We start from the raw sequence: 16,851 nt of genomic DNA on the forward strand, positions 1-16,851 counted from the left end.
AAATCTGTCAAATCAAATTGTTTATTATTTGATCCTAAAAGATGATCAAGAGGAGCAAATGTCCAACGTTGAAATTCTAGGACCTAAAATAAATATTTCACAATGAGTCTCATATTTTGTTGATTGCTAAAATATACCACAGAATGTCACTTCCTCACTACTTAAATCATTGTTAAGAAATATATTTTTTGAAAAGACATTTTTTGTCTGACAAAGATGGAAGGTCTACCGAAATAAGCATCATATATACATACGTAGTGCTCACTTTGGCAGCACATATACTAAAGTTGGAATGATACAAAGATCAGTATGACCCCCTTACAAGGATGACACACAAATTTGTGACATGTTCTATATTTTGGGTATGAATGAAAGTTAAAAGAGTAAATCTTAAGAGTTCTTATCACAAGGGAAATAATGTTTTTGTGACTACAGGAGACAATGAATGTTAATTAAATTGTGGTAGTTATTTCATGATATATGTAAATCAAATTATATGCTATACATCTTAAACATATGCAGTTCTGTATATCAATTATATCTTAACAAAACTGGAAAATTGATTATGCCACAAAAGCGTAAACTGAAAGGTAAAAATAATAATAGCAACAAAATAATGTTGGTCTATTTTATTGAATACTGAGTTGGTACCTGATCCTGAAACAGTTACTTTCTCACAAAAACTCTAGGAAGTATTATACCAGTTGTACTTCTTCTCAATTTAGAGACATAAAAATGATAATGTTTTCTTAACTGAGCCCCACAAACAATTATACTAAAAGCACATAAATATCAATGAAAGAACTTTATTTCCACAACATGACTGGTAATACAATATTCTGGGTGATAATATGCTTTTTCTATTATTGCCACAGAAATACTACTTGCCACAGAAACCACTACTTTGGTTCAAAAGAGAATGATTGATTGATTGATTGATTGATGATTGAGTAGTTCTGACAACCCTATTTACTCTCACTTTCAAACAAATCTATTTTCAAGAATGGTCCAGGGGTACCTGTGTGGTTCAGTCCATTGTTAAGTGGTCAACTTCTGATTTTGGCTCAAGTCATGATCTCAGGGTCAAGATTGAGCCCCATTTCAGGCTCCATACCAGCCTGCTTAAAGTTCTCAGCCTCTTCCTCTCTCCTTCCTCCTGTGCTGTTGCTACAGGTTTCAAAATGTAAGTAAGAAAAAATACCCTTGATAAATGCAGTGTTTCACTCTGTCAAAATGCAACGAAACTTTATTTATTTATTTATTTATTTATTTATTTATTTATTTATGACACAGAGAAAGAGAGAGGCAACAACATAGGCAGAGAGAAGGCAGGCTCCATGCAGGGGGCCTGACACGAGACTGGATCCCAGGCCTCCAGGATCAGGCGTTGGGCAAAGGCAGACACTCAACCACTGAGCCAACAAGGTGTCCCGAAATGTAACAAAACTAACGAGCAACTATTGTTAAAGCACATTTAAGCATTTTTAAGGGTAACGTCTTTGGGTTTTTAGCTCCATTATATCCATTTCAGTTACCTTCAAATAGCAGGCAATGAAGGTCTTCAAAAGGATCCTAGAAGAATATATGTCTATGGTTAAATGTGTTTTCCAAAAGTTACTCAATAACTGATATTTGTTTATTCTCCCAAGGATCACACACTACAAATCTAAAGCTAATTGGTCATTGTTATATCACTCTTGACTTTCATTCTTACTGTGAACAGAATAGTGATCTTGGAGCAAGTAGATTTCTAGCTTCTAACTGAATACCAGGAATTACAAAGAAACTTGATTTGACGTAGATTAATGAAACCAAAGACTCATAATTGTGGTACTAATTACACTCAAGTATGTGTTTTTCAAAAAAAGCAACAACAAATATTAAATATTTTTGACACTTGAAATATATGCTATTGGGCAGCCCAGGTGGCTCAGCGGTTTAGTGCTGCCTTCAGCCCAGGACATGATCTTGGAGCCCTGGGATGGAGTCCCACGTCAGGCTCCCTGCCTGCTGCTCCCTCTGCCTGTGTCTCTGCCTCCTTCTCTCTCTCTCTCTCTGTGTGTGTGTGTGTGTGTGTTTCTCATGAACAAATAAATAAAATATATTTAAAAAAGAAAGAAATATATGCTATTGCTCTATATAACTCTTATATATTTGCTACTATATGCTACTTCCCTCATGGCAATGATTGGTTTAAGGATGGCCCAATCGGAGTGAAAAATAGATACTTATTTGTTTGTTGTAGGAAGCAGTCTTTTCCTATATTAAAAAAGGAAGCTATGTAACTGAGGTGCAACAAGCATTCCTCTCCACCATGAGGGAATCTAGCTTACAGTTGAAACTGTTACAGAGGAGAGTAGAAAAAAATTGCAGAAAAATTGGTTAGGATCACTGGTCAAGCCATATCTGGAAATAGTTTAGTTTTAGAATTTCCAGTTGTGCTCAACTATCTTACTTAATTTGCACTGTTTTTTTTTAATCACTCACCACTAGAAATGTTTTTTTTTTCTAATAGTCACCATATTTATTAAAATGATATTTATAAAATATCCCTCAACTTTAATATGAGGATTATTACTCTAACTTACTTCTGGCACTCAACATATTATTTCTCTACATATTCTTTAGTGACCCATGCATAGAAAAAGAGACCAGGGTTTCCTGAGAAAATATATTCCATTAAAAAAAAATCCTTAGGGAATTTGTAACCATTAAAATTGAGGCAAGGGAGAGAAGTATTACATATTGATTTAATGTGGTCAGCCTTTTTTTTCAAAAAGAAAATGTCATTGAAAGTAGCTACATTTTCTTCTTTTATGATTTTTTATTTGTTTGAGAGAGAGAGAACATGGGAGAAGGGAGGGACAGAGGGAGAAGCAGACCCCCCATGGAGTAGGGAACCTGATGTGGAACTCAATCCCAGGACCCTGAGATCACGACTTGAGCCAAGGGCAGATGCTTAACTGACTGAGTCACCCAGGTACCCCCACAGTAGCTACATTTTCAAGCAAGTACACAAACAGATCCTCAGCCCCAAAATACTTGAGTTGACTTTATATGCTATTAGGGATATTTATATTGGAATTAAACTAACAGCAAGCTGACTAGCCTTTGAGACTTACTAAACTATTTATACAATCTGTTCATGGAAAATTAAGTTCTGTTTTGAAAAGTTGCTAAAAAGTAGATAAATAAATCTGTCTAAAAATGTTTTATAGTTAAAACTAAAATTGAGGGGATCCTGGGTGGCTCAGAGGTGTGATCCTGGAGACCCAGGATCGAGTCCTGCATCGAGCTCCTTGCATGGAGCCTGCTTCTCCCTCTGCCTGTGTCTCTGCCTCTCTCTCTCTCTGTGTCTTTCATGAATAAATTTTAAAAATCTTTAAAAAAAACCCTAAAACTGATTAAAATGAATAAAAAATTACTCAGAAAGGACTAATACACATATTTTTAGGAGAGGGAGGGGGACTAGGGAGAGGTAGGAAGAGAATCCCAAGCAGGCTCCATACCCAGCACAGAGCCCCATGTGGAGCTCGATCCCAGAACCCTGATCATGACCTGGGCTGAAGCCGAGAGCCAGACATTCAACTGACTAAACCACTCAGGCACCCCATACATAATGCTCATTTAATTCTACTTTCTTAAGTTGGTGTTTAGGCTGTCTGAAGAAACTCTAAAGTACAATACAAATTAATGTACATTTATACATGTATGTGTACATACATATGTATTTACTCCTAAATCTCTGAAGATAAAGCCGATAATAGTTGCCAGATTTTCAAAGGTAGCTAGTGTCTAAGAAACATTAAAGATTGGGATGCCTGGGTGGCTCAGTGGTTGAGCGTCTGCCTTTGGCTCAGGGCGTGATCCCGGATTCCCAGAATAGAGTCCCACCGTAGGCTCCCTGCATGGAGCCTTCTTCTCCCTCTGCCTGTGTCTCTACCTCTCTCTCTGTCTCTCATGAATAAATAAATAAATAAATAAAATCTTAAAAAAAAGAAACATTAAATTATATATATTAAGAATATATATATACATATATGTGTATGTATATATATTCATATATATATATGAATCACTATGCTTGTATCCATTGGATAAATACCTAAATTTATCCAAATTTATCCAGTGTAATTGCTAGATGATAGGGTAACTCTATTTTTAACTTTCTGAGGAACCGCCATACTTTTTTTTCCAGAGGGACTACACCAGGCCAGCTTTCCGCGTGGTGGACACCGAGTTCTAAGCTGAGTTCTAAGCCACAAACCGAGGCCCCAGCAGGCAGCAGCAGCTGGAGGGATGCCACTCCCCTCACAGGGCAGCCCCCAACTGCATCCTTCTTGCTTGCTGCCTGCCTACCTGCCTGACTCATGCTCGCCTGCCCACATGTTCCCTGCTGCCTGTCCGAACACCCGACCATTGGCCTGTCAGCCCACCCATTGGCCTGTCTGCTGGGTGCTAACAAAGCTCTCATCGCTCCTTAAAAAAAAAAAAAAAAAAAAAAAAAAAAAAAAAAAAAAATCATGAGATTTTTAATCATGAGAGATCATTTAATCATTTTGATCATAATCAAAATCATGATTTTTTTTTTGTTGCTTAACCGATTTTAATAACATGACATAAAGCCCCTACACTTGATAGAATCGTTATGCAAAATACATAGATGAATACTGTCTTCTTTTAAAAATATAAAATAAATAAGCAAGACATGTGAAAATAGGCAAGTTTCCATTCCCCCCAACATTGTAAGAGGGTTTCCCTTTTTCCACATCCTTGCCAACATCTGTTGTTTCCTGAGTTGTTAATTTTAGCCATTTGGCTGTTGTGAGGTGGCATCTTATTGTGGTTTTGATTTGTATTTCCCTGGTGGTGAATGATGTTGAGCATTTTTTTCATGTTTTTTGGCCATTTGTATGTCTTTTTTGGGAAATTGTGTGTTTTCTGCCCATTTCCTGACTGGATTTTTGGATAAAGAAGGTGTAGTATATATATATATAATGGAATATTACTCAACCATCAAAAAGAATGAAAACTTGCTATTTGCAATGACATGGATGAAACTAGAGGGTATAAGGCTGAGCAAAATTAGTTGGTCAGAAAAAGACAAATAATATATGATTTCACTCACATATGGAATTTAAGATACAGGGACACCTAGGTGGCTCTGTGTTTGAGCACTGCCTTAGGCCCAGAGTGTGATCCTGGAGTCCCGGGATCCAGTCCCACATTGGGCTCTCTGTATGGATCCTGCTTCTTTCTCTGGCTGTGTCTCTGCCTCTCTTTCTCTGTATCTCTCATGATTAAATAAATAAAATCTTTTTAAAAAAAGGAATTTAAGAGACAAAACAGAAGATCATAATGCGAGGGAGGGGAAAAATAAAATAAGATGACATTAGAGAGGGAGACAAATCAAAAGACTCTTAACTCTAAGAAAGAAACAGGGTTGCTGGAGGGGAGATGGGTTGGGGGAAGGGATAAGTGGGTGATTGAAGAGACACTTGATGTAATGAGCATAGGGTGTTATATGCAACTGATGAGTCACTAAATTCTACCTCTGAAACTTATGCTGGGCTACATGTTAACTAAAATGAATTTAAATAAAGAGTATTTTTAAAAAGAATATAGATATATTTGCACTCATATATCTGTAGTTAAAAAGAACAACCCAGTCTTTTCCTCCCATTGTAAGGAAAAATCTCAGTTCAGTCTTCTTGTGGGTCTCCTTTACTACTCGCACGGAACACTGCATTTCTTGCACTTCTGGTTAACAAATATGTGGGCTTTTTTTCCCCACAGCAATTGATTGTCTAAAATATCGGCTGGGTGTCCTATAATTTAAGTCAATTTTAACACTGTCTACCTGGAAATGGTGTCAGAACCCACAGGTCAATGGCACAGTCTCACAAGACTGCCTGCCTCTCCCAACTTGAGATGCCAGTCACAAGGAATCAGTCTTTAGGTTACTCACAACTTCTACCTAATTTGGCTAAAAGGATTGAGATGAAGAGACACAGAGGACAAGGTCTGGAGGGTCCTATAGAATTGGTGTATGCCATTCTCTGGGTATGGATGTGTTTTCCAGCCAAGAAGAAATTCAAACTCATTGGAATATTATGGAGGCTTTTTCACATAGGAATGGTCACATTTTGCTCCATTTCCAACTCCTCTCCCCTTTCTGGAGATTGAGGTGTGGGACTGAAAATTTGAAGCTTCCAATCATATCTTGGTCTTTCTGGTGACCAGTTCCCATCCAGGAGTTAATGCAAGAGCCCACACAGAGTTGCTTTAATAGAAGAAGAGATGTTTACAGTGTTCTCACTTAGGAAATTACAAAGGTTTTAGGAGCTCTGTCCCAGGGACTGGAGGCAGAGACCAATACATTTTCTATGATCTCACATTAGTAAAAGTTTAAAGCAAGTGCATTAATTTCAAAACTTTGGTTACTTTGAAAAAAATTATTTGGAGAATATATCAAGAGGAAGGGGAGAGAGAATTGAGCAAATATAGTGAGATAGATGCACGGGTGAATGATTATACCATGTTATTTTATATATGTTTAAACTGTATTAATAAAATATAAAATATGTACAAATGTGTATATTTTAGAAATTTTAATAAATCTGGGTAACATTGGTAACTTTTTATTAGTTTATTAGTGGTTCAGAACTACAAGTTATGAGATTATTCCAGAAGACCCTTTTATTAAGTACTATCCCTACCACATTTAAATAGATACTGAATATATTGTTCACAATATATAATGACTATATTGGATAACAGTAAAATAAGATAAACTCTTTTAGTGAAACAAAATATTTAGACTTTGACAAAAATGCAAGTAAATTTTATTAGTAGATACATTTTTCACCTTATTAATTTTCCAGTCTGATATATAAAGAGGTATATTACATTGCATTAAATTGCTAATTATTTAATTTAAATAAGTATAACTCTTTGGGATATTTAATTGGTTACAAGCATTGCTTGACTGGCTGGGTTTTATAGTTAGAATTTTTATTTTTTATATATTTTTAAATTTTATTTATTTATTCATGAGAAACACACACACAGAGAGAGAGAGAGAGAGAGAGAGACAGACAGAGACAGAGACAGAGACACAGGCAAAGGAAGAAGCAGGCTCCATGCAGGGAGCCTGATGTGGGACTCGATTCCAGGACTCTGGGATCACATCCTGAGCCAAAGGCAGATGCTCAACCACTGAACCACCCACGCGTCCCTATAGTTAGAATTTTTAAAAATCTGGGGATATGTATGTTTATATACAATGCAGACAGATACATAATGCTGCTTGGTGATTCCTATGATGGGTAAGATATTTAGATGAATATTTAATACCTACTATGTGTCAAGAGCTGGGATGGACTCTGAGAAGATAACAGTATAAATTAATTACTTTGAGGATGATTTATAATCAAATAACTACAAAATTGTGAATTACATGTTGCTAATACATCTGTGTAAAAGTGTTATAGAAGCCAAAGAAAAGGTGTGAAAACTCACAGACTGTGATTTATGTGAATTTCTTTCTTAAAAGCAAGACTTTTAATTCCATCTTGGATATCTCTCATGCTATTGTCTATACAGGGGCAGGCTTGTGTGTGGGGGGGAGGTGAAATAGCTGCTATTTACACACAACTAATAAAAGGGATTCTCTTGGAATTGTGCCAACTGATGGCTTTTTGCAGAGATATTAGTTTGTTCAAATGAAGATAGTTGCCTTGATTAATGAGATAAAAAATATGAAAGTTTGTGAGATTAGATTTTCTGTTAGAAAGACAACATTTCATAGACTAGAATGCTTTTGAAATTAAAAAATAATTATTTTCTAGGTGACACTTCGACTCTTACTTGCTGTCAATAAAATACAGCAAAACTGGTTATATGTGTATCCTTTCTTTCTTAGTCCTACATTTCCTAGCCACACCCCTCTCCACACACAGAAGTGTTCATACACAAGAGGATAGATGACTAAAAATGAAGGACCCCACACAGTGAGATGGGGATATGGTAATTAATTAGGAATGAGGAGTAGAAGCTAAGCTAGTGACATATTCTATGGGAAAGACTTCTTCATTAAATAACAAGTTGCTCAATATATAAGTATCTGGCTTCTTATAAGATTCAGACTATATACTCCAGCATTTAATAATTTAAGTACAGATATAAACCATATATAAGAAGGAATTAATAATAGAAAGCAATAAATGATTAATGCAAAAAATATAAGTGAGATAAATGAGTCTAGTGCACATTACCCAGTACCTTTGCTACTGTTACATGGTAAAGTGTTTTGAATTGATTAATTAGTTTAGGATTGGAGTGGAAAGAGGGTACTTTAGCCAGGATTTGAAAGATTGTTACAATTTTGTTAAGTGGAGGAAAAAGGGGGGTTATTTTATTCATTCATTCAGTGATTCATTCACTTAGTCAATTAGTATGTTAAAAAAAAATTGAGCATCTAAGAGGGACACCTAAGTAGCAAAATGGCCTGTCACTGGAAATAGGGGTAAAGCAATTAGAATGCTCTCAGACTACCTGGAACCACAAGTTTCATTATAAAAATTATGAAATAGATGTGCTATAATATTAAAACATGTAACTTTTCATTTAGAATTCAGATAGGTCATACAGAAAGCTTGTTTGTGAAACAAGTACTTAAAACTAGAAAAATGAAAGGAATATAGGGATCAATACGTTCTCTGAAAATCATTCTTAGGAGCTGGTTACCTGACAACAGTTTCCCTTCCAGTGGCCAAATTCGATGTCCCTCAGAAAAGTCCTGCTTGTAGGTTTGGGTGAACTTCAGTCCTCATAGAATATTATATGGTTTGGTCACCCAAAAACCACAGGAATAGGGACAAGAGGGTACTTGTCTGTCCACTAACGCCTTCAGGGTCTTGGGCCTCAGAATATCACTGCTTTGGCTGAGCAGTGTTCTCACAGATAATTTTGCACATCCAAACTCCTCTTTTCATTTAAAACAAATAAGCCTTTTTGAGGCAATGAGAAGTGGATACCACTTGCTTGTCTTCCCCTCTCATACATTCTCAGGTACATTTTCATCAAATATTATCTATCTATCTATCTATCTATCTATCTATCTATCTATCTATCTATCATCTATCTATCTATCTATAGGTAATTTAATCAATATATTTAAAAGAGAGGGAAAAAATCTCATCTCGTCTCTTTTAGAAGCCATATAAAACCATGTAACTGCTTTACAAGTATTTCCTTCAAATAGGAAAATGTGCTAGATAAGCTTATAAATCACATCAGAAATTTACAAAAATACTTTGACAAAATCTATTACAGAAAATCTCTAAGGCATTCAAGATGATAAAAGCAGATGCGATACTTGATATGTCATTCAGTAGGGAACTCAGACATTGAGTATGAGAAACATTTCCAGATACCATAGGCCTTTGTCCAGTCAAGTGGGATACATTTTCTAAGTAATATAGACAGGAATGATCTAACCTAAGAATTTTCTTTAATTATATTAGTATCAGCAGCCAGAAAATTACATTGTGTTCTCTGTTCTATCACATTTTTTTTTTTAAATGCAATGGGCTAATACTTACTTCCATGGATACAAAAATACACAATCATGGACACAGTGAATATAGATGCTAAAGATGCCATCAGCATGACATAAATCCACAGACAGGGAGTTTTCTTTCATGTTATTTTAGGTACTTCCAAAAAGTCTGATTTAATTTTAAAAAGTCTCAGAATATGTGCATAGAAGCAGTTGTAGGATGGAAATGTGTGCCCTGGGATTCTTTTAATTGTAGATTCTGTGCAGAAGTGTTTGTGTTGATGAAATCTTGCTTTCATGCCTTTCTGTACAATGCTCTCAATTTCTTAAGATGGAAAGATTTCCATATCTGAAATATAAGGCATTATGCCCAATACAACCCAAAGAATGCTATTGTCACAAAACATTACATGGCATCTCCTCCTCAGACATTTTAACTCCTCAGGGAAAAGCAAATGTCATAAAAAATCGTGCCAAGCTCACAACAGTGACAATCCAATATGGCTAACCTAACTCATAGCTTCAAATTATGTTTTCTGTTTTGCTAACCCAAAGGCTTCTTCCAATGTCCACATTTAATAATGTGATTACTATACACAAATTAAAAGATAACCTGGAAGCAAATACTAAAAATCACAAGACTAATAGATAAAATATACAACTGGGATGCTTCTGTGGTGCCAACTTGAAGGTGTCAGACTTCGAGCTGACATGTAATTAAGCCAAGTTTTTGCCTAAGCATAATTATTATTATGTTTTTGGTGTCTGTAGACTTAATTACTTGACATGATGTGTGTCAAGGTGCTATTAAAATAGCTTTTTTTTTTTCCTGGTTTCATTGTTTTTTTGTTATATTTACACTGTCATCTTTTCTGTTAATAATTTAATGTAAAGGTAACCATGGAGAGCTTCTAACCTGTATGTCTCTGAATATAAATTTTAATGAAAATGGGTTCAGCAATTTTGATTCTGTTTTATGTTGTTTGGAACTGACTAAAAGCCATGACTATTTAGTAAAACTGACACTTTCAAAAGGAATCCAGCAGAGACCAAATTAGAAACAACTTCTGCTTCTCCTTATCCTACAGGTAGTAGTTACGTTGAAAATCTGTTGTTTAAAAAAAAAAAAATCTATTGTTTAGTGCGGGCACCTTCATTAACTATCCGAGCTGGATCTTCTGGATAATTTGCTCCACATCAGCACTTGCTGCTTCACCTTATACTTTGATGTTATGGAGACGATTTCTTTTCTTAAACCTCATGAACCAGCCTCTGTCAGCTTCAGACTTTTCTTCTGCAGCTTCCTCACCTTTCTCAGCCTTCAAAGAATTAGAGAGAGTCAGGGCCTTGCTCTGGATTAGACTTTGGCCTAAGGGACTGCTGTGGCTGGTTTGATCTTCCATCCAGACCACTCAGACTTTGTCCATATCGGCAATAAGGCCCTTTTGCTTTCTTATCACTTGCATGTTCACTGGAGTAATGCTTTTAATTTCCTTCGAGAACTTTTCCTTGCATTCACAACTTGGCTAACTGTTTAGCACCAGAGGCCTCGCTTTCAGCCTGTCTCAGCTTTTAACGTGCTTTCCTCCTTAAGTTCAATCATTTCCAGCTTTTGATTTAAAGTGAAAGACTCTCGACTCTTCCTTTCATTGAAACATTTAACAGGACTTTGTGGGGCTATTAATTGGCCTAATCTTATTGTGTCTCATGGAATGGGGAGGCTCCAGGAGAGAGAGAGAGATGGGACAGCAGCCAGTGGAGCTGTCACAACACACACAACACTTGTTACCTTTGCTGTTTTATATGGGTGCAGTTGGTGGTGCCCCCAAACAAGGAACGATGGTAACATCAAAGATCACTGATTGCAGACAAATATAATAATAATAATGAAAACCATAACAAATATAACAATAATGAAAAAGATTGTAAGAATTACCAAAATGTAACATAGAGACACGAAATGAGCAATGCTGTTGGAAAAATGGCAGTGATAGGCTTGCTCAACATGAGGTTGCTACAGACCTTCAATTTGTAAAAATATGCAAAGTGCAACAAAACAAAACACAATAAAATGAGGTATGTTATACAACAATAGATTGATACACAGCTGACCGCGATGTATGGTGGCGGGGACTGGGGCTATGGAGTATGTAGATGGAGCAGAAAAGGAAGAACAGAGCAACCAACACGTTGTCTGCAAAGAGATTTTGAGAACTCCCAGAAACTTTTAAGCAAAATCTCATAGATCCAGACTTAGAAACTGTTTTAAGTGGGTTGATGTTTTTGAGATCAAAGGTATATGGGCTACATTCAAATTTTATTTTATTGTTATCCTGATGAACTTCTTTTATGTTTTTTAAAGATTTTATTTATGTTTTCATAAGAGACACAGAGAGAGGCAGAGACATAGGCAGAGGGAGAAGCAGGCTCCCTCTGGGGAACCTGGTTGCTGGACTGGATCCCAGAACCCCGGGATTACAACCTGAGCCAAAGGCAGATGCTCAACTGCTAAGCCACCCAGGTGCCCCCTGATGAACTCCTTTTAGGTGATCCGTGTCTCAGTTCAACCTTTCAATTGCCTCAGAAATGACTGGTAATCTGTCCTTATGAGATGATAGACTAACTTCTTGGTATCAAGATTATACTGAGTTTACTTCAAGTGCACATTGGGCCATGTTATGCAAATAGACAACTGTTATAAATCTCAATACCCAGGCTGACACTCTCCAAGTATGTGTGAAACTCAATTTAGCTGTTAGAAGTGATTTATTATTTATATTCCCAAATATGTGTGTGTCTCTGAAAGGTCTGTTTACTGCTCGCTCAGTGAAATATACTTGTAAATTGAGTGAATCGCTGATCCCAGTCACTGACCCACACAATTGTCTTAGATGTTCTGATCATTAACCGGAGGAAATCTGGCCAGTATCTACTGATTTAGTCAAACATTTTCCAACTTCACACAAAGTTATATTCAGCTTTTTGCCTGAAAACTTCCTGCACAGGATGACAATTTGAAGCTTTTCCCTGTGATTAGTTGTCTGTTATATTTAAATACCCCAGGAACTCTAGCACAGATGATCTATTTATTCCATGTGCCATCTCAATTTTCATTTAGAGTTTGCTTCTATCCTGACTTGATTCACCAGTTATTTGCACAACTCCCGATGCTTCAGGATTGCAAACATTTCTAACAGTAAAGTTGATAAACAGCTCTTTAAGCTCCAAGTGTTCAATTTTTTTCAATTCCCATGAACAGAGCATATATATATATATATATATATATATACACATATATATACACACACACACACACACACACACATATATTATTTTATCTGATCTATGACACCTTTGAGAAAGAAAGAAGCCATTAACTAATGGGGCAGTAAAATAATCAGCATAAACCAGATCTACGGCCTCCTTACCTGTGATTCACAGGAACATATTATGCAGATTAGTGAAAACCTCAAGAGCCTCATGTACTCTTTGTATATGTGCTTATATCTAATATCAATATTTATGTCTATATCTACATCATGTATATTTCTATATCCTGTACTTTGTTTTCTTGTGCTTTGCAGATTATGCAAGACAACCAAGAACAGAGTCTTATGGGGACTCCTGGGTGGCTCAGCTATTGAGCCTCTGCCTTTGGCTCAGGTCGTGATCCCAGGATCTGGGATCAAGTCCCACACCGGGTTCCCTGCAGGGAACCTGCTTCTTTCTCTGCCCATGTCTCTGCCTCTCTTTCTGTGGATCTCTCATGAATAAATAAATACAATCTTTAAAAAAAAGAAAGAAATAACAACCTTACATGTCTGCCTCTCACTACCATGGAAGGATGTGACAGCAAGTGGTAAATAGTAGTATACTTTTGGGACTTATTACCTCCCATGGTGGTATATACCAGCTATTGCTTTCTTTTAAAAATATCTGCTGTGACCTGTGCTTCTCTTTCATGACTTTACAAGATTTTTTTTTTTTTACTGATGATGATCCAGAAAACTTTAATTTCAAAAAAAAAAATAAAAAAAGAATTCAAACAGGACCATACACAGATATCTTCTGTGCCCATTTCTAGCTATATGTTTCACTGGTTATTAAGTGAGAAGGAGCTGGAGGTTAAGATTTTATATTACCTAGTACTGGTTACAACTTTATTATCTTTGATTTAGCCAAGAAGAAAGTTTTTTAATGATGCTATTTAGATAGAGTTTTCAGTAAATCTTTTCTGCTTAAAAAACAAACAAACAAAAAAACTCCCAAACCATCTGGAGTTAAATAACCCTATCAGATATTGCTAAAGAAAAATATTTAAATCAGCTGGAGCTCAAAAAATATTGACTGTAAATTCTTGTGCTCACACATTGTAGGAAGAATAGTCTTCCACAAGATAGAAATACAACAGATTATTCTTTCTTAGTACTCTTTTTTGATGTATTACTTCCCAAGGTTCTCCACAAAATCTTCTATACTGAGAATCTGTTTGAATAAGTACTATTTGTTTAAGATAATTTTCCATAAACTCGACTACATCTCATTAATAGCATCAACAGGACTTAGACTTTCCTAGACTTCAGTACGCATGATGACAGGTGATCAGAAGAACAATTAGGTACCTAGTCAGTGTGATGGGAAAAGTTTGGAATCTGGACTTGGGTTCACTTAAATTCTTTGACACTCAATATAGTCATCTGCAAAATAATGATGGTAATATTGGCCTTAAAAAAGAGATGTTTAAGAAAAACCCGTCACAGACTTCAGAGTTCTCCACAAATACTAGTTCTTATTAATGATGACTGTCACAGATAACTTCACCAGTTGGTGTGAAATGCTCTTGTCTCCACAGCATTGATAGGAGGGAGGGTGTTGCAGAGAAAAAGAAAGGTTTTGGTATTCATTAGACCATTGCAGTGTCTAGTCGGGGACTACCATCTGCCCTCCGCAGCCATACCTCCCAAGGTGGATGTACTGGTGCTTACTGCACAGTGGTCCAGTCAGGGTGGGAAGACTTTATCCTGCCCTTGTGGCTCTGGTGTCTTTAATTCACTTTGCCTTCATTGGTGGATGGGATAACTGCCAGAAGCTAGAAAGCTCTAAAGAATACCCACTTGCAGTGGCACATCCTCAGTAACGTCATAGACCACATTTAGGTTTCATATTTTATTCTCTAAAACGAAGTTAGTTTATTTGAACTGGCTGTTTATTTCTCTTTGCAGAAAGGATTGAGAGGCTTTCTAGGATGTGTCATTTCTCTCTATCTCTTCCCTTCTCTGTTTCCCTGACTGAGAGCAGAACAATGATAAATTTATTTTCTGAAAAAGAATCACAAATTGTGAGAAAGCTCTTTCATTAGCTTTTTCTCACTGCTTTCTTTGCTTCAAGAGTTAGAATAGTCTGAAAACAAGCCTTTTGCAATAACACTGGATTTAACAATTATTTCCAAGGCTCTTGCTCAAGTGCAGAATCGCACCATAGCAAATTCGACTAAAAGTGTTATAAATTAAATAGATGTTCAAATTAGTGATCGAGACTCCTACAAGCTAACTTTTAAAATAACAGGAGTCCTGAAAACCCAGCCAAGAGACCAGAAAAGGACATTGGAGAGGTTGTCACAATGATGGGATTTTTGTCCTGACTATGCAACATTTTAGTTCCTTTAGCTGAAGGTTTTGGAAAAAGGGGCACATTAAAATCCTTAAGTTGGGTCATGGAGCCTGACAGACTCTGTCTGCCACCACATCAATGATGCTAATGTGTGATAAATATTTGGCCTTCGACCTTCTTTATGCCAACTTTCTTTAATTTGCCTACTCTCTTCCTTTTTTGTTTTCTTCTAATTGCTTCACTTGATTCTCATGCAAACACACTTGGACAAGAAGAGAGGTAAAAAAAAAAAACAAAGCTGAAAAAGAGTGTTCCAGACATTCACTGAATATGTTTAAGTGATATTTAAGTAAGTTTTGCCATAGATGCTTCATTATAATTGCTTATTAGAAAAAATAATTTTCCTAGGCTTGTTTACATTTTCAACTTTTTTAAAAAAAGATTTTATTTATTCATGAGACAGAGAGAAAGAGAGAGGCAGGGACAGAGGCAGAGGGAGAAGCAGGCTCCTTGCAGGGAGGGTGATGCAGGACTGAATCCCTGGACCTGGGATCACGCCCTGAGCCAAAGGCAGACACTCAACCACTGAGCCATTCAGGTGTCCTTGTTTACATTTTTAAATATTGGAATCTCGATTGTACTGTGGAAGGAAATGAAATGTACTGGCCACGATCAGAAATCTGGTCTGGTTGACTTGAAGACAAGATGTGTGTCAACATTTACCACCTTATGAGGTTGAACAACGGATTTAATTTATATACTGGGTACATATTATTACTATCACAGTTTCAAAAATACCAACTTCCTAATTTATATGTAACTCATATGTTTTTTAACTGGTATAATATAATGTTGTTAATTGAGATTAATCTGAAATAATGACATTTTACCTTGGGACAAAGTATTTTAAAATTCATTCCATAATTGCTTAGAAAACAAGACCAATGGTTTATTTCAGAGCAGCCTCTCCAGGCACAGAACTTGGCTTCAGAATGGGACTCCTAAAGCCCACCTCAACGCTATGAATGAACCAGATGCCCTTCCGAGTTCCCCTCTTGATAGGAAATCTGTGGAGTCTGATTATTGCCCTTAGCAAATGAGTACCAAATAAAATGTAAATATGTGAACATGATTTCCTGCACAAATGTGATGAAGCTGGAAGATGATATTAGTGCCAGTGAATAGGACAGGCCATACTGATAGGGAAATCAACTCAGTGTCACCTGAGCTCTCCTGCCAGGCTTCATTCTCTGCTGCCTCTTTTCATTCCTGCTCTTTCCCGGTCACCTTTCAGCTTCTTCTAATTGTCATACATGTAGATCATTCTGTGCTCTCTGCACTGGTCAGAGCTCCAGGCCTTGTACTCGTACGCTGCAATATTTGTTGGACATTTTGTGTGCGTAGGATGATTAATACACTTACCTATCCTCAGGTAAAACCACTTAGTCAATTTACTAAAAATCAGATAAAAAGTTCTTAGCTTCATGTAGCTTTATGCTCCTGATATTTTAAAGTATACATCTGAGACAATTTACATAAATTTTATTTCCAAGTGCACAGAATTAAATAATATTTTTGTAAATATGCTTTAGCATATATGAAGCAAATGTGCCTTAATATGAAATGCCTTTATGTTACGCTAATGATAATCAATAAAGGCAATATAAATAAAACTAAAG

At 36.4% G+C, this 16,851-nt stretch overlaps 1 non-coding gene across 1 annotated transcript; it reads left to right on the plus strand.

Moving 5' to 3' along the window:
- Positions 1–257: 257 nt before the first annotated feature.
- Positions 258–361, plus strand: LOC121499179. Its single transcript, XR_005990027.1, has one exon. It is a non-coding gene; the product is annotated as a U6 spliceosomal RNA (small nuclear RNA).
- Positions 362–16,851: the final 16,490 nt, after the last annotated feature.

The sequence above is a fragment of the Vulpes lagopus genome, chromosome 9, assembly GCF_018345385.1.
Source record: "Vulpes lagopus strain Blue_001 chromosome 9, ASM1834538v1, whole genome shotgun sequence".
Lineage (NCBI taxonomy): Eukaryota > Metazoa > Chordata > Mammalia > Carnivora > Canidae > Vulpes > Vulpes lagopus.